Source organism: Watersipora subatra, chromosome 3 (assembly GCF_963576615.1).
Source record: "Watersipora subatra chromosome 3, tzWatSuba1.1, whole genome shotgun sequence".
In the NCBI taxonomy this organism is placed as follows: domain Eukaryota; kingdom Metazoa; phylum Bryozoa; class Gymnolaemata; order Cheilostomatida; family Watersiporidae; genus Watersipora; species Watersipora subatra.
Window position 1 is genome coordinate 38,526,157 of NC_088710.1, and position 22,618 is coordinate 38,548,774.

Genomic DNA, 22,618 nt, shown 5'->3' on the forward strand with positions numbered 1-22,618 from the left:
TTGCATGTGACAGACTAACTGCCGCAAGTTACAAAGAGCTTCCAAGTTATATACGCAAATATGTCTATTTACCAACCGCTGTCAAGTATTGACCCTGCGAACTAGCCAATCAATGCATGAGAAGCTGCCATATCTCACAAGTCGTCTCAACTAATAAACTGCCACTAATAGTCTTGTGCAAATATATTATCAGGCATTGATAAGCAATAACCTATTAGGGAAATGAGAAGGAAGCTGTCATTTCCCTAATAGAGTTCTGTTGACACACTTGAAATAAAATTGTGATTATTATAATACTCTTCCAAACGGAGGTAACGATTTTCTGCTGATGCCTTAGTATTATAGAGCATTAAAAAAGTGTCGTTCACCAACAAATAAAGTGAATGAACTTGGCAAATGGACCTCTTCATTAAAGCTTGGAATTAACTAAAATCAAATAAAATTATGAAACTTTAAACATAACCAGAGGCGATGAAATCAATTATTTTGATAGGAATAACAGTGTTGTGTTGTACAGATCTAAGTGTTGATACTTAATACTAGGATTATAAAACGCAATGCAGAGGCTCAATTAGACTGATATGATTTCTACTGAATAATCATCATTGCTGTTTTTATTATGTTATTACTGTTTTATAAACGCCCACTCGATCAGGTGTCTGTATTCGATATTAGAATCCATAACTCAGTATCAGATTAATAGTTTACCTGAGTGTTCATGAAGCTAACCAGAGACACTTGCTGGATGTTGCCAATTCAGTTGTCCTGTAGCATTGGCAATATAGGGCCGCGCAAAAAACCTGTGCTCAAAATAAGGAGGCTATATCATTATACACTACCCATGCTACCTACAGGCAACTATTATAATGCATACATTCAAATAGTAGATGGTTTCACCAGTTTATCGCTTTCAACTCAGAGAGACTTAGAAAGGAAATGACGCCTTGGCATTTGTACATCGACTTAGCCTCATTCCATGCCAAATCTGTCTTACACGCAATAGAATACTGTTGAAGAGAATTTGAGGTTTCCGGCTTTCTACCATACTATTGTTTACCTTAGCTCAACAACTCAACTCTAAGAAACTATATCATTCTAGTGATCTTAAAAGGGAATAGATGGGAATCATTTGCCTAATTGCAAATTATCTTCAGTTCAATGTTGAGCGTGTATACTACAATACCAGCGTGTGAAAATGTATTTGTGATGGTTAGATTAATAATAGCCAAAGGCCTTTGCGGACATAGCTTACAAAAAGATGGGTTGTGCAGACTTCATGACCGAACGCTAATAAAAAAATAAATAGTCTTGCGTGATGCAGTGTTGCAATTGTGTTAGTTAGATACATCTGTAGAGATTGTTGGTTCTAACATAGTTCTACCAAGTATTGAGAGTAGTAAACCTACATACAGCTAGACCATGTATTGAGAGTAGTAAACCTACATACAACTAAACCATGTATTGAGAATAGTAAACCTACATACAACTAAACCATATATTGAGAGTAGTAAACCTACATACAGCTAAACCATGTATTGAGAATAGTAAACCTACATACAGCTAAACCATGTATTGAGAGTAGTGAACCTACATACAGCTAAACCATGAATTGAGAGTAGTGAACCTACATACAACTAAACCATGTATTGAGAGTAGTCAAACCTACATACAGCTAAACCATGTATTGAGAGTAGTAAACCTACATACAACTAAACCATTTATTGAGAGTAGTAAACCTACATACAGCTAAACCATGTATTGAGAATAGTAAACCTACATACAACTAAACCATGTATTGAGAGTAGTCAAACCTACATACAGCTAAACCATGTATTGACAGTAGTAAACCTACATACAACTAAACCATGTATTGAGAGTAGTAAACCTATATACAACTAAACCATGTATTGAGAGTAGTAAACCTACATACAACTAAACCATGTATTGAGAGTAGTAAATCTACAGTACATACAGCTAAACCATGTATTGACAGTAGTAAACCTACATACAACTAAACCATGTATTGAGAGTAGTAAACCTACATACAGCTAAACCATGTATTGAGAGTAGTAAACCTACATACAGCTAAACCATGTATTGAGAGTAGTAAACCTACATACAACTAAACCATTTATTGAGAGTAGTAAACCTACATACAACTAAACCATTTATTGAGAGTAGTAAACCTACATACAGCTAAACCATGTATTGAGAGTAGTAAACCTATATAGATCTAAACCGTGTATTGAGAGTAGTATACCTACATACAGCTAAACCATGTATTGAGAGTAGTAAACCTACGTACAACTAAACCATGTATTGAGAGTGGTAAACCTACATACAGCTAAACCATGTATTGACAGTAGTAAACCTACATACAACTAAACCATGTATTGAGAGTAGTAAACCTACATACAACTAAACCATGTATTGAGAGTAGTAAACCTACATACAACTAAACCATGTATTGAGAGTAGTAAATCTACAGTACATACAGCTAAACCATGTATTGACAGTAGTAAACCTACATACAACTAAACCATGTATTGAGAGTAGTAAACCTACATACAGCTAAACCATGTATTGAGAGTAGTAAACCTACATACAGCTAAACCATGTATTGAGAGTAGTAAACCTACATACAGCTAAACTATGTATTGAGAGTAGTAAACCTACATACAGCTAAACCATGTATTGGGAGTAGTAAACCTACATACAGCTAAAACATGCAACGAGAGTGGTGAAGCTATATACATATATATCTAAACCAAGATTCGACAACAAGCATATAGGCCCAGCTAGCATTACCCTGTAGTGATAAAACAGAGAGGAAATGCTTATTTGACCTTCATCTGCTTTGAGATTTCCCAAAGGATCAACAAATGATTACAAACACAAAGGAGTAGCAACAATAACAACTATCGGATCAGCAAAAGACAACATATCAGTCACTCACCGTGTAGTTTCTATCAGTGCATAGATAACAAATTATGATATACTTGGCTATTCTTGAATAGAAAATACCCCCAGCGTAATGTATTTTTAGTACAAAGTTGAATTGTGTACGATAGACAAGTGATATGAAAGTTGCTAGAAGTAATGATACGGGCGCTGATAACAGCACAAGTTTTCAAGGTTGAATAAATTATAACCAACCAGTATGGTATGAGTTACCTAAGCAAATATCAAGTATACTTAACCAACAAACAACAGGGATACTTTAAATGGCCATTGGGAAGCAAGCAAGGCCCCCCCCATACAATTTGTTTGCTATTTTATCTGATTTCCTATCTGATAGCTTAGAGATTAAATCTGCAAACTGATAGGTTCAAGATAGTAGACGCAGAACATCTTTCAAAAAATCTCTAATTTGCGGACTTGTGAATGTTGAATTTTAAATGGTTTTTGACCTTAGATGTATGTGTAGATATTGCTTCTACTTTGCTAATCTGAACAAAGATGTATACCATGGTAAACAAAACAGCCTTTGCCAACTGTCACTGTATCAACTGCCACTGTATCAACTGTCATTGTATCAACTGTCACTGTGTCAACTGTCACTGTATTAACTGTCGCTGTGTCAACTGTCGCTGTGTCAACTGTCGCTGTGTCAACTGTCGCTGTGTCAACTGTCGCTGTGTCAGCTGTCGCTGTATCAACTGTCGCTGTATCAACTGTCGCTGTATCAACTGTCGCTGTATCAACTGTCGCTGTGTCAACTGTCGCTGTATCAACTGTCGCTGTATCAACTGTCGCTGTATCAACTGTCGCTGTATCAACTGTCGCTGTATCAACTGTCGCTGTATCAACTGTCGCTGTATCAACTGTCGCTGTATCAACTGTCGCTGTATCAACTGTCGCTGTATCAACTGTCGCTGTGTCAACTGTCGCTGTGTCAACTGTCGCTGTGTCAACTGTCGCTGTGTCAACTGTCACTGTATCAACTGTCACTGTATCAACTGTCACTGTATCAACTGTCACTGTATCAACTGTCACTGTATCAACTGTCACTGTGTCAACTGGATATTACCGTGACCATTCAGTGCGTACAACCGCAAGTCACTATGCAAGTCACTGAAAAGCTGAACCATAGCATACAAAACAACAAACAGTACAGGAGAACAGCTATTTCAAAAACCAAAAACCAGGAAATCTTCAATGCTTCGTTATATGAAAATTTTCAAATAGGCAATGTCAACTTATAATTACCATGTATTACTAAAAAGCGCCAAAAGACCAAATCAAAACTCGTATCAAAAATCCTGTAGCAATTAAAGTACTATTGAATAGAAATTTTAGTAAATTTACAGGAAAATCAAAAGAAATCTGTCAATCATGTGAAGTTGGAGACAGTGTAAAATGCAGATACAGTTGACTTGTTGACAGAACTAAAACAATACAGATTCCAGATTCTGCTGATGGATGATTATATCTCTTATAAACACCAAGTTGATGGAAAGAAAATGTAGTCATGAATTGATTGGACTAGGTCTGATGCATTATGGAAAGGATGCTGATGTGAAAGCCATTGATCGCTAAGACATCTAGCATGAGAAAACTGTGCCTAAGGCAGGGATCTCTCTAATGCCATAATTATATATCTTAGATAAACCTTGCCTTTCCCAAACCAGATAATGCTAAAAAATTGCATTAACCTTTGCGTAGGGGTTGCAGGCTGACTGCATACAAAAATGTCAAAGAAGATATGCATTGTTTTGGAAAATTGCCTAATAGCACCCTTACTCTTGCTGATGACTTCAGTTAGCTCGTTAGTGAAACGGTTAACATGACCGCTTCCTAATGTGAATATGTTTGCAATGTTTCAGTGCGGTTTGGAAGCGAAACACTCAGATTTTACAATAGCTTCGGAATGCATCAAAGTGGCTGCTAAATAAGATCAATGTCTGACAAGGAATTAAGGCTGCAAACATTTTTTATGAAGGCAAATAGTAATGAATGAAGTGTTTCGATATAGCGTACTGGCGGTTCAAGGTTCATTAGCTTATATGAAACTCCCTCATTTTATTTCTCAAAGAACTTTTTATTAAAATCCTCTCATCTAGTTGTAGAACAGGCATGCATGTATATATATTCTTGTTATACAACTGGACTATATATATCTGGACTACAACTGGATTATACATGTATACCATAAAACCTCTAATTGAACGCCGCCTCTATTTGACCGCCACTACGAGAGAAGGGTAGAAAAATAGAGCGCCACCCTCTATTTGAATGACAAACACCTCCATTTGACGATCTTTGATCTTTATGAACCCATAATATCAAGGAATCAGTAAAAAAGTGTCCACAAAATCGTATTAATAATTAATTGTCTACACCAATAACAATCGATTCTCTCATTGTCTAATTCAAAAGCTTTACGCTTTTTTCGTCAAAACTTTGAAAACAACACCATAGAAATAATTAATAAGTCTCAGGCTGATGGTATTTCCTTGTTTAACGCGGTCTTGATACTTCCAAGTACAGGTATATAAAAACAACGGTTTACATTTACGATGGTAGATGAACGACTAGTTTTAGGCCAAAGGTTACATTTACGATGGTAGATGAACGACTAGTTTTAGGCGAAAGGTTACATTTACGATGGTAGATGAACGACTAGTTTTAGGCCAAAGGTTACATTTACGATGGTAGATGAGCGACTAGTTTTAGGCCAAAGCTTACATTTACGATGGTAGATGAACGACTAGTTTTAGGCCAAAGCTTACGTTTTGCGAGCAAAACTTTTATGCGTTGCATTTGTGCTAAATGCAATATGTAAAAGTATTGCTCTGCAAAACCTTTATGTTCAACAAATTGTTTGGACGCTAATATCGACTAGTTTAGCAGCGCAGAAAAGGGTTGAAGTCCGGAGACATTATGGAAGGTATTGGGCAAACCGAAAATGCTTTCCATCGAAAGCAACAATCAGAACGCAGTTATTCGAGCAAACGGTGCAAATATTTTTGTTTTAAAAATGATAATTTTTATTTCTGCATGTAATTTATGTATGGTTTGTTTATGTCGTTTGTGTACGAATATTTTGTACCGTTCCATATAGTTCTACTGTATACACTGTAGATGGTCTAACAAACTAACTAGAACGTTTCAAAGACATTTATGCTATAGGCATTTTGCATTATACAAACAGTAAAAAACATATAGTACATATAGGAAAAAACTAAATAGCCCCTTTTAATTTAATGAATCTACAGTAAATGAACATATAACGTTCATATTCATATATGAAAGATTTTTCTTGTCACTTTCACCCGGTTTAGGGTTCCTGATTACGGTAAGTTGAGGGGAGTACACACATTCACTGCCAACTTAAATTGATTTTTTCACTTTATTCTATACAGCAAGATCTATTTTATGCTGCAAAAATTGTATACAGTATGTCTCAAACAAAATATATCTGTACTATAATAGGAGCCGTAGCTATCTGTTCATTCACCTGTCCAAAGCCAGGGTTATATATTAGGATCATACATCGCTTTTAACGGGACTCCAACTTGTGACACTTGACAGACCGACACTCTAACACCGACATTCTATCTGACCGTTGTTTCATCACCAGGGTTAGAGGTTTGGATAGAAGATGGCTTTCAACGAGACTTTAAACCGGGACATTCAGCTTGATATACCGATACTCTAACACTTGCACCAATTGATTGTCTTTAGGAATTTCTGAATAATTACATCCCTACTTATTCTCTGCGCTTTATTGACACACCTGATGATCTCCAACAAACTAGACTACCATGGTACTAGTATATATAATAGAGACACACTAGACTACCAGGGTACTAGTATATATAATAGAGCCACACTAGACTACCATGGTACTAGTATATAGGTATAATAGAGCCACACTAGACTACCATGGTACTAGTATATATAATAGAGACACACTAGACTACCATGGTACTAGTATATATAATAGAGACACACTAGACTATCATGGTACTAGTATACATAATACAGATATTCAATCCTATATGTCTTTTTCTTTTCTAAGTGAGGCGAGAAAATGATATTTTTAGGATGAACTATGAGATTCCCGTCATTCAAATCAAATTTGAAAACTTGCACTGACCAGACACTATACACTGTATGGAATTTTTTACCTGATACGAAGCAAAAATTTTACATAAACTAACTGTGTTAACTAAAATTTACATAATAGTTTTCCATTATAGGAGCATCTACTGTTTCTCTATTGATAGCTCTTGGGCGCCGCAGAGAATTTGAATGTACCCTTCGAATAGTATCAACATTGCAGGTGTCAAAATGCCAGTTATAACATGCTAGATGTCAGTGTCTTGGGTATCAACATGCCAAATGCCATGTGTCAACAAGCCAATTGCCAGCATACGAGGTATCACTTTGCTGGGCAGTATAACAGATGAGTTGCTGGCACACTTGCAAGAATTGCATTTCATGCTAGCTTATCAACATACTGTATATTTTACTATTGTACATAAATGCGCATAAACTTGTAATTTTTTTGTATTATAAGGAAGTTTATTTTATAACAGCAGAAATTTTACCTGATGCAACATGAATCTTCGGAGAGCAACTAAAGCGTGGGAGTTATCCACTCAGTATCTATAGAAGGCAAGTCTTACAGAGCGAGTAAATATGGCTTTCAGTGGCACAGATACATCTAATCAATATCATTGCTACATTATAGGTTTTTGGTCGCCTTGCAGTTACTTCACCTAAACCAACTTAAAATTTTTTAATAGATAATTTAAAAATTCTGAACTTTATAAATATCAAAATTATTGAGTTGTTATTTCCATTTAAAAAGAAAACTAGATATGCAATTTTAATCAAATTATCAATAATCATGCTACAGTAAATGTTTCCAACAGATTTACAAAGTCTGCAAAACCCTATCTAAACTAACACAGATAGTCTGATAAACAAAATGTATACATACTCTCATTTGTAAGTAACCCTTTCATGAGCAACATAGAGAGTGTCCCTATCCGAGTCAAGACACCACCCAATTGGCCCTTGTTCACAGTCCGCACATATCAAATACTTAATGCTGTCCACGGCATTGGAAAATCCTACATTCTCAAAAGTGAACATTCCAGATACTAGCCAAAAGTCTGTAAGAGCATCAGACTGCTTCTCATCCGTGCCAGAATCCTTTGCTTTAAAACTAACATGAGGCATATTTGTCTGAAAAATAAAATAAATTCAAGTCACAGGGTTTGCAAAAAGCACCAGAGTTCAAGCGAAAATAATGAGTGTGATCTAAAAGCAACAACTTTCGCTGCTGCAATCAAACGAGAAGCAGGCACTTTCGCTGCTGCAATCAAACGAGAAGCAGGCAAGAATGAAAAGAATGAGAAGTGATCAAGGTGAAGAATCTTAAGGAAATACTGTATGTTGGAGTTGTTGAGGACAAGCAGAAGCTTTTAAGGTGTAAATTTGGTTCTAATTTCAAAAATATATATGACTGATTGAATAACTTTCTATTGAGCTATAAACAGGTATTGATTATCTTCAAACTCAACTGAAGTCAAATGATCACCCACGTATCATGAATATACAAGAAAAATAAACCTGCAAAAATTTTAAAAAAACCTTTGTTTTGTATTTTATAGGAATCAGTGACATAGGACCTTTCATACCTAGATAAGATACCGTAGCTGTAAATGGCATAACATCAAAGAAGTACTCTCTATATATTTCATTCAAACTAAATCCCAAATAAATTCACCAAGGTCTCTACTCTAAATAGACTAACAGAGCTCTAGTTTAAAACCAAGTATAAGCTAATGAAATCACTTTGAAGTCAAAATCGATTACCTCAAAGCCCAACAAAATCACTAAATTTACTTAGCGCAAAGTTTATTCTAACATCTAGGCTACCACTATTATCAATGATATAAGCATAAGATTTATTTGTTTCGCGCCACCCACCAGCTTGTTGATAAGTGAGCCTTTACCAGGAAGCAAAATAGTACTTGGGCAGAGCTTGCAGCAAATACTTTTAGCATTAACAATCTTTGAGCTCTCATCTTTAGTTATAAGGTCATCAGGAAGATCACTACTTGAAGCCATTTTGTTTCAAACAGTTTTTCTACAAGTAAAAAAAAACTATGTAGATATTAGAGCCACAAGTTAAAGAACTATGTAGATGTTAGAGCCACAAGTAAGAGAACTATGTCGATGTTAGAGCCACAAATTGAAGAACTATGTAGAAGTCAGAGCCACAAGTTAAAGAACTATGTAAATATTAGAGCCACAAGTTAAAGAACTATGTAGATATTAGAGTCACAAGTAAGAGAACTATGTAGATGTCAGAGCCACAAGTTAAAGAACTATGTAGATGTTAGAGCCACAAATTGAAGAACTATGTAGATGTCAGAGCCACAAGTTAAAGAACTATGTAGATATTTTAACTAATCAACTGTATTTTATCTCATACATTTGTATACACATACTATTCTTACATGACGTTTTACTTGCTAATAGCTTCAGTCATGGGCAATCATATTAATTGTTACAATCATCATCGTTACAATCGATTTCCTGTTTTGCTAAACTCATTATACAGCTAAATACATGTGAAATTAAACCTTGAATATTATCTTACAAAAACTGCATATTTTATTGACATTTAACCGTAAAAATTACAGATAGTAATGCCAAATATATAACTTAATAGGTTATGGGACCGAAAACTGCCTATATTTCGATGGAGTGAATCAATGATACAATATATGGGAGACAAGATTTTTAAACTACCTCTACTGTTGTAACACTGACATGCATGAAGCAATTCTTCCACTGGGTGTAGATAAGACAGATTCAGAACCCTGCTAACAAAAACAGAAGGGCACATGCAAAGCTAGTGCAGGTGCTAGATGACACGGCTCCGAAACTCATCATGAATGCCGCTCGTGATGATGGCCATAAAGCTCTTGAAATCTCATGACAACGTTACACTAGCACTGAAAAACTGAGTATTATGACATTATACGAAGAACTTGCGACAATAGTTAAGCGAAAAACTCAAGATGTGACAAACTATTTAGTACAAACTAAAAAAGCTGCCACTGGATTGTGATCAGCAGGTGAGACTATATCACACAATCTCATTATCGGTGTTATTAAAAGGGCTACCCGACATATATATATATATATATTATATATATATGAGCTATAGAAAAATGGCAAAAACTCTAGGCTATATGAACTATGATGATATCATTCAGCTACAATATGTGACTCGTGGAATGAGTTAGTAACAGCAAGCCAAGACGCACTTGCACGACCTGCAAAAATGCAAAATATTTTGTCATATTCACTGAATTACTAAGTCGTTTTGGTCATAAGCTGTATGATATTCGCAATACCTTCGAAATCAATCATACAAACGCCAAACTATCAACGGCCTACAAATTATTCAACAACATAAAACCAAACATGAAGAACATTGACAAATTCGGTTCACGTTGCAGTCTACGCCAAAACTTGATCAACGAGGACAACCACATAAATTAAGGCTACGCCATTCTCAGTAGTAAGAATAACAATATTTTCACATCACGCAATGTACACATTCACAACGAGCCGCCGCAAGCTGGATAACCAAACAACTGGACTGATAATATTGAGAACACAATTCCTATCCTATCACTTGATAGTCAAAACGCAAATCCTGTACAATCAGCAAATCAGAAACAAACAGTTTCTATAGAAAATACTGACACAAAACAATCACAAAAACGCCAGATGGATACCAGACGACCTAAATACCTGAGTGATTGGCAGCTACTTACGTCAATTACGCCTACGCTGTTTTACCATTTCTACCCACTTCCTATAAAGGAGCAACCAGTTCAGAAGATGCAGATAAATAGCAAGCAGCCATGGACATTGAAATGAAAGCGCTCTCTGACAACAACACCTGGCAAGTCACGACACTACCCGATAAAACGAGTGAAATCAAAGGTTGTTGGGTTACACGATCAAACAGGACAAACATGCTGGCGAAGTACAGTGAAAATCATGGTACAGAATGGAAGGCTATTCTCATATACAGGACATAGACTACGACGACACATATTCATCTACAACACTTACGTCAATACGCATAACTTTTGCACATCGCCGCGAACGAGGAACTCCATCTTCATCAGCTAGACGTCAAGGAGGTGTACCTCTCTGCTCTGATCGACAAATAAATCTATGTTGAGCAACCTCCAAGTCACAAACAAGCATCACCTGACGGAATCTACCAAACCTGCCTATTCCAAAAATCACTCTATCGGCTAAAGCAGAGCAGTAAGAAATAGCACACATCCATGACAGACTTTCTTACGTTGGAAGAATTTACATCAAACCGCAACGACGCCTGCGTCTACTCAAAAGATCCTTAACAACACTAAAGTAACGATACTCTTCTGGATAGATGACATAATTGTTGCCAGGAGTGATTTGCAACAGATCACCAAAGCAAAAAAACTCTATGCAATCAATTTCGCATGGATGATCACGGGGAACTGAAATAGTTCCTGGATATAGACTTCAAACACGCTCCGGATGAATACCAAATGAGTCAAGAACGCTACATCAAATCTACACTCACTCGCTTTAACATGACCAAATGCAGTCTGGTAAGCACACTAGCTGACAAGGGCACACAACTCCACGAAACAATTGACGAGGAATACTAACCATTTTTAGTTTTAAAGTTTTCATGCAGACAAGCTATCAGCAGTCTCATCCATTTTATGACAGCAACTATCCTGTACATCATCAGGGCAACAGCTAAACTATTTCAGTACCTCAACAAGCCTAGTCTGTCACACATTGCTGCCACAAAACTTCTGCCACAAAACTGCCACTATTTCGTCGCTATCTAAAATTTACAAAATCCAACTGCATCACGTTTACTCGTTCGAATTGAACTCTCACGTTATCCACTGACTCTGACTGGGCAGGAGACACAACTGATCATTGATCAACTAGCAGTTTTATTGATACATTATTAATGGGGCGCCAATCAGTTGGAAGACATGCAAACAACCTACAGTAGCTCTATCATCTTGCGAGGCGGAATACATGTCTTTTGCAGAGGGCACGAATGAAACATTGCATCTGAGAAGCTTCTCTATATCACTAGGTATTCATACTTCAAGAGCTACACCGCTACACTGCGTAAATCAATGTGCTCTGGCTCTCGTAAGCAACACTTGCAGTCAGCACATCCGTACAAAACATATTGATGTTCGCTATCACTTTGTGAAAGAACAAGTCAATATTGATTATCGTCATGTACAATCCCGACAATAGCGCCCATATACTCAAACCATTCAGTGCTGCATCACATCGCGAAGCGATATGCATACTCCAGATTGGGAGGCGTGGTAGGTATCAAACAGGACCGATGTCACTCAACTAATAAACTGTATTTCATCTTGTACATTTATATATACATATACTATTCTTACATTGTGTTACTTGCTAATAGTATCACTCATGGCCAATCATATTAATTAATACAATCATCAATGTTATAATTGATTTCCTGTTCTGTTCAACTCGTTATACAGCTAAATAAATGTACATGTGAAATAATTAAAAAAAATTACAGAACCAGTAGTGAGTTGACATGTAGCCATAAGAAATTGCAGGTATAACTCAACACATGTGCATGCACACACATAAGTACACATATACATGTGTACATATATATATATACACACGCTTACACATTATGTGTAACCTATTTGTGTACTCAACCTATATGTATATAGCGTAAAACCTCTAATTGAACGACACCTTCATTTGAACACCCCCTCTATTTGACTGCCACTATAGTAAAAAGGTTAAAAAACAGTGTGCCACCCTTTAGTTGAACGCCACCTCCATTTGACCACCACTTTGACATCCTTTGATCTTTATGAACCCATCATAGCAAGTGATCAGTAGAAGTATCCACAAAATCGTATTAATAATGACTTGGGTACATCAATAACAATTAATTCCTTTGTTGTTTCTGTTTGCATCGAAGTCTGCTTTTCAACTCCATAGCTTTTCGGTTTTTCCGTTAAAACTTGGAAAGCAACATCATTGAAATAATTAGTCACTGTATCAAGCTAATAGTAGTTCCTTGTTTAACTAATGCGGTCTTGATACTTCAACATATGTGAAAAACGGTTTACATTTACAATGGTATATGAACAACTAGTTTTAGACTAAGTTGTGCACATCGCTCAAAGGCTAAAATTTTATCATTGTTTGAGTGCGAAATGCAGTGCATAAAAACTCAGACTAGTTCAGCAGTGCAGAAAGAGTTAAGGTCATAAGACATTGTGGAAGGTATTAGGCAGCCAGAAGATGAAGTTGTTACAAACGAAGGCAACAACCAGAACGGTGATCCCCATTACCATTCATCATCCTTCACCATCCCAAGATGGTGAAGCAGACTACATTGGCTTTGCAGAAACTGCATTTAAAAGACGCTATAGCAAACCTTAACGTCGCGTTATGTAATGTCCGGTTTTGCATGCACACCACGTACATCTGCAAAGTGTATTCTGCTAGAAATTAATAAACAACGAGGCTTGGGACTTGTTACCTCTATCATCATCAAACATCCAGCTTTATTTATTACAAAGTACGACACAGCGGTTTAAACAGGATTATGGGTATGTTGTAAACTAAATATCACCAGTTAAGAAGAGAAAAATCGCACTGATTGCCTATAAGGTAAATTGAAGTACTAAGAAAAAATGACAATGGTGGGAATACCTCCTCCCAAAGAAATGGACTGCTAATGCTAGAAGCACATGGAGAGCTTGGAAACAACGCTTGGAGAGGTATAGAACAGCTAGTGGATTGGCTGAAAAGAGTGCAGATCAGCAAGTCAATATTCTGGTATATGTTATGGGAGAAGAGGATGAGTCAATACATAATCAGTTAACCTTAAGATCACAAGGGGTGGTATCAGGCACAGCAGATGCTGCAGATACAATTTTTGTTAAAACAAATGAGGCCTTTGATAATTATTTCAATCCTCAAGAAAATACGTTACACTACAAAATTTTGTTTAGTTCGCGGGTGTAGTCTAATGAGACAAATGAACAGTTTATTCAAGAGATATGACTTCGCAGCTAAATGTAGCTGGACTGAAGATGCTATTAAACAAGACATGATAAAAACACGATTATTGGGTGAAATGTGTGACAAAAGGAACTGCAGTTAAAACCTGATGTCACATTAGAGGACATTAAATCAGCCATGAGATTGAAAGAGGTTATTGTGCAAAATCATAAGTGCGAGATTGATGGAGATGCTATGGCAGTAGCAGAGCTCCCAACTCATTAGCTGTCAAAGGGAGACAATCACTACTCTAAGAACCAGTTGTCCCAAAAGTCCCTAGGGCATGGTAGTCAATGGACAAAAGCAGAAGGCAAAGGCGGGAATACGGTATCTAGAAACTACAAAGGGCAGTCTCAAAGCAGTGCAGCAAAGTCAAACTACGTAACAGACTGTAATTTTTGTGAGTTAGACCGTAACAGAGGACAATGCCATGCTTATAACAAGCGCTGTAAAATCTGTAACAAGTTCAACACTTTTCTAGGGTGTGTAAAGCTAGAACTCACATTAGCAATCAAGCACTTGCTATTACTGTACATGACAGTAGAAAAAGTTTTGATGATAGCCAAGACTGTTTTAGCATAAATTGTATTTCTCCTGCCAAGTTTTAGTAAGGTAGATTGTGAATGGCTAGTAGATCTAGTTGCTAAGGGTTTACCTCACAAAGCGAAAGTAGACACTGGAGCAGAAGTGAATGTAATATCCATCGAGAATCTGAAATAACTTAAGGTTAACACTGTAGTTCGCTCTGGAGCTACTCTGTCTGGGTATTCGGGTTACAAAATACCAATCATTGGTAAAGTAGAAATGCCAATCTCGTTAGCAATGGAGGGTGAGCACGAATCAAATGACACAGTAGCCCAGTTCTATGTTTTGATCAGTCAGCTGTTACTCTATTGAGTCTATCCACTAGCAAGGATTTGGGTTTATTACCTGGCATTGTATCTGAGGTAACACAGGACCCTAGCATAACAAGTATACTTGGTAAATATGAAGAGGTTTTTCAGGAATATGGCAAATACAAATAAACAGTATCTCCCCAACTGAAACCAGATGCTTTCCTAAAGCATTGCCTACTAAACACATTCCTTATAGTGTTAGAAGAAAACTTGAGCAAAAGATAGACAGCCAGAGCAAAGAGGCATTATTTGTAAGTATGGAGAGCCTACAGAATGGTTGCATATAACCTATAGTTATTGTGAACAAGCCTATTAAAGCAATTAGGATTTGCCTCAAACTTTAACATCTCAATTCACAACTAATCAGGACTCAGTGCATGCTACCAACTAATGGGGAAATATTTTCTTGAATATCGGGGTCACGTCTCTTTAATACTTAGGATGCCAAGCGAGGGTGTCATCAGGTGCCATTGGATGTTAAATCATCGAAGCTGTTGGGCTTCCTCACTCCATATGAAAAGTATAGGTACTTTAGACTGAGAGCAGGTGTTGGCCAAATTGAAAAGCACAGACATAACCCTCAACAGAGATAAATGTGTGGTAGGTAAAGAGCAGGTAGGATTTTTGGGTCACTTATTGACAGCCCCAGGTATTAAGCCACAGCAGAGTAAGCTGAAAGCTATTAAGGATATGATGGTTCCTTAGAACAAAAAGGAACTAGAGAGCTACTTAGGTTTTGTCGCTTATTTGTCCAAGTTTATTGAAAATCTCTGTGAGCTAACTCTACCACTTCAACAAGTGTGTAGAAAGGATGTTCGGTTTCAGTGGGAAAAGCCGCAGATTGATGCTTTTGAGTATCAAGAAGACTATTCTGCAATCACCCGTTTTGGCATACTTTGACCATGACTAACCGGTCACTCTTTCATCTGATGCCAGTGCTCACAGTCTAAGGGCAGTTACTTCAAGAGGGCAGACCCATAAAATTTGCTGCCAAGTCTTTGACGGCATCACAGCAAAACCTTTCTCAAACTGAGAAAGAGCTTATGGCCATTGTATTTGCCGTCAGAGGTTTAAATACTACATATGGGAAAGGGTCCGATCAAGATTGAGACAGATCATAGAAGCCTCTTGGGTTTGTTTCAAAAAGATGTGGGAGATCTGACTCCCAGGCTAGCAAAGATGAGGTATGAACTTTTGGCTTACCCTATTGACATGCGGGTAACCTTCAAGCCTAGTAAAGAAATGATTTTCGCCGACATTTTATTAATGAGTTGTCCTCCAGATGTAAAAAATCATACTAAGCTAGATATTGACCCAATGGTACAGACATGTTTTGTGGTGATAGTATATAGTGATAGTTTTTGGGAAGTTCTGGCTAAATATCAAAGAACCACTGCTCAGAATGAAGAGTTGGCGATGGTTATGAGCTATGTTAAAAAAGGATTGCATACAGAGCGAAAAAGTTGTGTTGGTAGAGCACTGGCCTATTAGAACCTTGAAAACTTGCTCACTGTAGTTGATGGATAAGTTTTTATGGGTCTCGATTGGTGATACCGAACATGCTGCGACATGAGGTTCTTAGAGATCTACATCTGGCTCACCAAGGAATAAGCAAAACATTGCAAAGAGCTCAGGCTTCAGTGTTTTGGCCAGGGATCAGACGAAGAATAGAAAAAAGTGTCTGTCTTGTGAACAATGCAGGGAGATTGATAGAGCAGAGGCTAAGGAACCACTGATATCCACTGTGGTGCCTCAATATCCTTTCCAAGTAGTAGGTGCTGATTTGTTTACTGTTGGTGGCGATGATTACCTTTTAGTGGTAGACTACCTGAGTAAATTTCCAGTGGTTTAATGCCTCCAGCATTCTACTGCTGCTTCTCAGTTGATCAGTAGTCTAAGGGAAGTCTTTTTAGACTTTGTATGTCCTGAGGTAGAAATCTCAGATAATGGACCCCAGTTTCGGTGTAATGAGTTTGCTGCGTTCTGTAAATACTGGACAATAAAGCACCACACTAGCTCCTCTTTGCACTCTGCCGGAAATGGTCAGGTTAAGCGTTGGGTAGGGACAGTTAGAGCCATGATTCAAAAGTGTGGTGTGGAAGGCAAGGTCTGGCGGAAGGCTCTGCTGTCATTGAGAAACACTCCTGCGGATCAAAACTTGACTTGTCTATCTCAACTTCTTTATGGTAGAGTGCTATGGGACAATATCCCTGTTGCATATACTCAGTACCTGGTCAGTGGCTATGACATCGAGGGCATAAGGGTCCAATTAGGAGAGTGGCAATCTAAGCATAAATATTATTTTGATCGGAAATGTGGTGCTGAAAATTTACCTTTGGAGGTTGGTCAAACTTGTCATTTTAAGCCAGTAAGAGAGAGATGGCTACCAGGTACAGTTCAAGGTGTAGACAGTGCTAGGTCATATATAATCAGTACATCTAGTGGTAATACTTTTAGGCGAAATAGACTGCATGTCCGGTCTAATCAGGTAGTTAATCCACGGGGAAGAATTCAGGTACCTCGGGTTCCATTGAGACTGCCTACAGTTGAATGCACTGATTCAGTACCCTCCGGAAATGTAACACCACGGGAGGACCATGTTGTTAGTAGGGCCTCACCGAGCAGAGTAGGTTTGGAGCAAACTACTAGCAGTGACAGAAGAGTTAGGCTGCTAATAAAGTTTGCAGACAATGAAATGTGAAGCTCTGTGTCTACTAGCCCTTGCAAGGTTACTCAGCTATAGGTATTTCTTTTAAAACTTCACTTTTGTTTTGAAGCGCATAGTTCATTTTCAGTGTTTGGTTAATAGGCCAATTGTTCCATCAACTGGATAATACTAGAGTAGTCCAGTCCGCTAACTAATGCTTTAAAAACTGTACCTTGCGTCTGAAAGAAAAGTTCTATATCATATACAAGCCATACCAAGCATAATTGAACAAACGTAATGAACTCATCAGCGCCGGTAGACACTAGCAAAATCTTACTGCCGAATTCTCAAGACAGCCCACAAAATTTGTGAAGCTTTAACATCTTCTAGCGAACCCAACAATGGGTTTCATCATAAACTTAGTTATAGTCTATGGAAGAGTATAGTTTCACGAAAGTATAGTCAGATCAGATAAAGATTTTTCGCAAAAGACCCTCCAGGGGAGGTAAAAAATAGCGAAACTCTACTTGTTACATTCGTTATATTTCACAACCTTTGTTCTATATTACTACATCACAGCTTTATTATTATTTATTAGCGCTTCACGGATCGCATTCTACAACAGCCTCACTTTGAGATCAGATGAGAAAGGACTGCCATTGCTTCAGGCTGCCGTTCGTGACTGAATATAAAATATGATAGACATTTATTACGAATAGGCTATAATAGTTGTCCCATAGGCTGGCTAGCCCTTTTTCACCAAGCAGAGCACAAGTAAAATCTAAGAAAGCTTCTAAAAAGAGCCTTACAAGCGAATTTGAAGTTTAAAAAGGAAAAAATACAGATAAAGAAATCAGAAGTAATCTATCTTAGATATATTGTCTCTAGCACAGGCCTGAAACTTGACCCTGCAAAGATTGAAGCAATTAAAAACACGCCTAGGCCTACTGATAAAACTGGAGTACAATGGCTACTTGGAACTCTTACTCAGGCCCCTAAAGAACTGTTAAAGAATGATGCGCTGTGGTCTTGGGGTCCTGCGCAAAGCCAAGCTTTCACTGCCATCAAACAACTACTGACCCAGGCACCAGTGTTGAAGTACTTTGATACTAATGAAAGAGTTGAATTGCCTGTGGATGCCTTTCAGTGTGGACTTGGAGGGGTACTTTTTTAGGTTGGTCATCCGATATCCTATGTTTCTCGCTCTCTGACAGAAACTGAGCAAAACTATCCTCAAATTGACAAGAAAGTTTTGGCGATAATGTTTGGTTGTGAGTATTTTAATCACTACTTGTATGGTAGACCTATCAATGTGCAAACAGATCACAGCCCCTAGTATCTATTCTCAAGAAACCGCTACATAAAGCTTCTCCGAGGCTGCAGAGACTGATGATGAGACTAGAGCGGTATGACTTTGATGAAGTCAAGTATGTTCTTAGTAAGAACCTACACATTGCTTACACCCTTTCACGAGCCTTTTTAAGCTTCAAGGATCCTACCCCATCCCAGCTGGAGAGGAGCAGGTTGTCATGGTACACAGTCTAGAAGTATTCCAGGACTTGAATGCAAAGCTGAAGTATGTTTATTCTCAGGATGACAGCATGACAATGCTGAGAGATGCTTTGATAGAGGGCTGGAATTGGTGAAAGAAAAATCAAGCACCAGCTGAACTTCAGCCATTTTGTTATGGACGGGATGAGCCATATGAAAGTGATGGTTTTCTGTATGTTGGTGAAAAACTTGTAATACTTTCATCGGAGCGCAGAGCTACACTAGAATTGTTACATCGAGGTCATCTTGAAGTACAGAAATGCTGTGATCGAGCCAGGCGTTCTGTGTATTGGCCAGGGTTAAATCATGACATTAGGACACTTGTAACTGGCTGCTCCACATGTTTTAAGTTCGGCAACCGACAACAGAAAGAGCCTCTTCAGCCTCATGAGGTTCCCAAAGGACCATGGTATCGTGTAGCGATGCACACCATGGAGTTCAAGTCTTATAGCTACTTGATATTAATTGACTATTATTCCCATTTTCCTGAGTAGAGGTAAACCAGGAACAAAATTGCCAGTGATGTTCTTCAAGCCTTGAAATCCATATTCTCTGTTCATGGAGTTCCCTTGTCTATACTAATGGAAAATATATGTTTCAACAGTCAACATACGCCCTTGTTTGCCGAAGAGGGGGAGGGGGGTTTGAAATCATCACTTCCAGTGCGTATTACCCAAAATCAAATGGAATGGCTGAGCGTTATATTCAGACTATGAAGAACTTTCTGAGAAAGTGTGAATATACTGGAAATGATATTCACATGTCTCTGCTGGCTTACAGAAGAACTTCTTTCATTGATAGTGTATATAGTCTCTCGGAAATGTTATTCAACTGTTTTCTTAGGACTAAACTGCCAATAACAATCCAGTCCCTCAAGCCTCCTCTACCTAAGACTGATGCTGCTCTAGAAAGAGGCCGAGTAGAACAAAGGCAACACTATGACTCACATCCAAAGCTCTTCAACTATTCACTGAAGGAGACAAAGTGCATGTCTCATAGTGCATGTAGCTCGACATGAACAACCTCGTTCTTACCTTGTAGATAATGGCAGAGGAATAGCCTAATGAGGCGCAACTGAGTACATTTAAAAGCCAACAACACGTCAACAGATGTTTCTTCAAACCAGTATCATGACAATGATGGGGGTGACGACACAACTACCTGCTCAGAAGCTATCTGTCCTGAAACACCTGCACCTCGCCAAATGGCAAACACATTGTCGCAGTGCTCGTGTTACCAGAGGCTCTCTTCCAACCCAATATGTCGACTTCAACATGTCGTAATCTGGCATCAATGTCAGTTACTTTGTACATAGTTTAATACTTTCTACATTGCTTAGCTTGCTCGACTCCTGATGTTTTTAGTAAAGGGGGATGTTACATTCATTATATTTTATAATCTTAGTTCTATATTACTACATCAGTTTTATTATTATTAATTAGCGCTTCATGGATCGAACTCTACAACAGCCTCGTTTTGAGATCCGATAAGAAAAGACCGCCATTGCTTCAGGCTGCCGTTCGTGACTGAATATAAAATATGATAAGACATTGATTACAAATATACTATAATAGTTGTCCCATAAGCTGGCCAGTGCTTTTTCATGTTTTCTATTTCACGCTGATCTAACATGCGACATCTGATAGCTCTTAAAACGACCATCAATTGAAGGTACAACATACATCATAAGAACACCAAGCTACAGGCATACAAGCCTAGCGTTACATTAAATACCCTCCTTTAGCAGAATACAACACTACTTAAAAGAACAAGCTAGCTACTCAATCTCAGCACGGACTTCCCTCACCACCCTAGGTAGGGTTGTCAGAAATCCTCTATTGAACAAGATTGTCCTGATTTTTCCGTCTGTGTCCCGTATTTGACCCTAACTGTCCTGTATTTGAGTTTCAGGTGAGCATTATTTTTTATTTGTATTTATTTTCTATAAATATGTGTACAAGTAATACATATACAACAACCATTGCAGCTGTACTGGTTATTGAGCCAAATGGAATATCATATAATAATAACCATCAACGATTGATAGATATATAATATAAGTATCTATGCATATAACAATAATCAAACAAACAGCTGTAATTAGTGAGGAATTTTCCTATTATCTATTGTGGAGTTGGCAATGAATAAAGGGAAATGCCCCTTCCTAACCCACTGATTCAGGAAAGTCCCAGTGAATTATTTTGAAAATTTTCTGCCACAGCCTACAATAAATTTGGGAGTTCATCAGCCAACATGTCTGAGGCAAATTCTTCGACAGCTGAAGATCTTCACAATACTCCGCCAAAGAAATTCAAGCGCTTGACAGTACATAACAAAACATGAGAGAAATGTAGGTTGATAAAGCCTGTGAACAGAGATAAATACAAAGCGTGCAGCAGTCTTTGCAACAAAGACTTCTCCATGGCATCAGGAGAAGCAGCGGACATTAAACAGCATGAAGAAACTAAGTACCATAAGAGAAGTGTGAGCTCAACTAAAGATAATCAGCTGTTGGCTACGTTTTTTGCTTCTACAGAAAGCTCTCAACAAAGTCAAATAACTGCTGCTGAGCTTAACAAAATATTTCACACAGTGAAAGATAGCTTGAGTTATAATTCATTGGACTGTGATATGAAACTGGATAGAATTATATACTCTAGGAGTGTTGTTGCAAAGCAGATATCTTGTGGACGAACAAAAGCTGAGGCTATTATCAAGAATGTATTGGCACCATACAGTGTATGTGCAACTGTGCAATAACTACAAGATAGGTTGCTGCCATTTAGTATTGCAAGTGATGCTAGTAAGAAATAAAACCAAAAAATGTTTCCAGTGATGCTGAGATTTTCCACACCACGTGATGACATTCAATCCGTTTTATTGGATTTCTATGAAGACCTCAAAGAAGACTCTATAAGCATAGCTAAAGCTATTCAGAAATCGCTAACTAAATTCAACATTGATATGTCGAAGGCGACAGCGTATAGTGCTGACAATGCATCTGTGAACTATGGAGTGCACTATTCTGTTTACTAACATCTGAAGGTAGAACACCCAAACTTACTAAAGGCTATCTGTTTTGCTCATCTCATGCACAATTGCTTAAAGAATGCTGCTTCCCAATTAGATGTGGATGTGGAGTTAATAGTAATACGGATCTTCCATTATTTTTTTTCTTCAGCAGGCTGAAGACAGCAGCTTAAACTCTATGAATTTCTTGATATGAAAAGCTGTGAGCTACAGAGACATTTGCCCACAAGATGGCTGGCATTAAAACCTGCAGTTGAGAGATTACTGAAGGTTTACCAGCAGTGAAAAGTTATTTTATCTCACAGGAGATGATTGCCAAACTGCTGTTAAACAGTTACTGAAACTCAAAATGGAT